The following is a 1,556-nucleotide window of genomic DNA, read 5'->3' as shown; positions in this document are numbered from 1 at the left end:
TAAAACAGACACAATGACTTACATTTGAAATAAGATAGTCACAAAGGTATTGGGTTTATTGGATTCCAAATGAATCACTCTGCTTGGGTTCATTCTAACAAAGAGAGAGAGAGAACTGGATCGTAGCCTCTATTAAACACTGAGTGAGTCAGTAACCAGCATGGAGATAGAGACGTTTCTGAAAAATGGAGTGCACGCTGACTGAGAGAGAGTTAGAGGCAGGTATATATATATATATATATATATATATATATATATATATATAAAGCTAGCATACAACCAGACGCTTCCTCCCTAATGAACATCTTCAGCATTACGGGCCGATTTACAACCAGAAAGCACAATTAAAATGAGTGCATACGATCCAATACAAATTTAGAGAAGAGGAAATAGATTTGATTGTGAAAATTCCAATGTGTTTAATATTTCCTCCCCTCTCTAGCAGCGAGGGAATAAAAAGGGCATTGTGATTGAGTGAGAGATGGTAAATGATATTTGTGTGGATTGAAAGCGTGTCGAGACAGGATGAATCTAATCCTTTTTCTAACAATGAAGAGCCGCACAGATTTACTAAACATCCGCTGCTAATTAGAGCAGATCAGATGCCAATCATAAGAGCGACATAGTGCAATAAAGATGTGTGGGGAAAATAATGCATTCAAATAATGTCAGATAATATGACAGCAGCAGGCAGGAGTTGATGTGCTGTAACTTGATTTCCCTGGTGCATTAAACTGTAAAGTCTCAGGAATCTATTCTGTATTAATATTCTGTTGTTTTTTATGTGTTTTTGGGTGACTTGGCCCTTTAAATATATGGTAAAGATGATTTGACCCTTTGGGAGAAAGTATGGTTATTCCCTTTCCTTCCAAAAGTTAGATGGGAAGAATAATTCCACTCTCATATAATATAAAGTTGGAGCAAAGAGACGTTTAGCTTAGCATAGCAACATGGAAACAGCTGGTCTGGCTCTGTCCAAAAGTAGCAAAATTCGCACAGTTCAGATCATATAAACTCAGTTGATACGACAAATTTTGGACAAATGATGAAGCAGACAACAACTAAAACATCTCCCTGTCTAAATTATGTCATTTAATATTAATTTTGTGCATTTATATTTTTTCCAAAATGATTTGGCGACCGCCAGAAATCATCTCATGACCCCAATTGGGGTCGGGACCCCAAGGTTGGCTGATGTAGCCTGTGAGTCTGCAGGTAGACCTTTATTCTAGTCTTAACGCTAAGTTAAGCTAAAATAAACTAAGCTAAGCTAGAATAAGATAAACTAAACTAAGCTAAACTAAGCTAAGCTAAGATAAACTAAGCTAAGATAAACTAAGCTAAAATAAACTAAGCTAAGATAAGCTAAGCTAAGATAAACTAAGCTAAAATAAACTAAGCTAAGATAAGCTAAGCTAAGATAAACTAAGCTAAGCTAAACTAAACTAAGCTAAACTAAGCTAAGCTAAGATAAACTAAGCTAAGATAAGCTAAGCTAAGATAAACTAAGCTAAAATAAACTAAGCTAAGATAAGCTAAGCTAAGATAAACTAAGC

Source organism: Centropristis striata, chromosome 13 (assembly GCF_030273125.1).
Source record: "Centropristis striata isolate RG_2023a ecotype Rhode Island chromosome 13, C.striata_1.0, whole genome shotgun sequence".
In the NCBI taxonomy this organism is placed as follows: Eukaryota; Metazoa; Chordata; class Actinopteri; order Perciformes; family Serranidae; genus Centropristis; species Centropristis striata.
Note: the sequence above shows the minus strand (reverse complement) of the source record.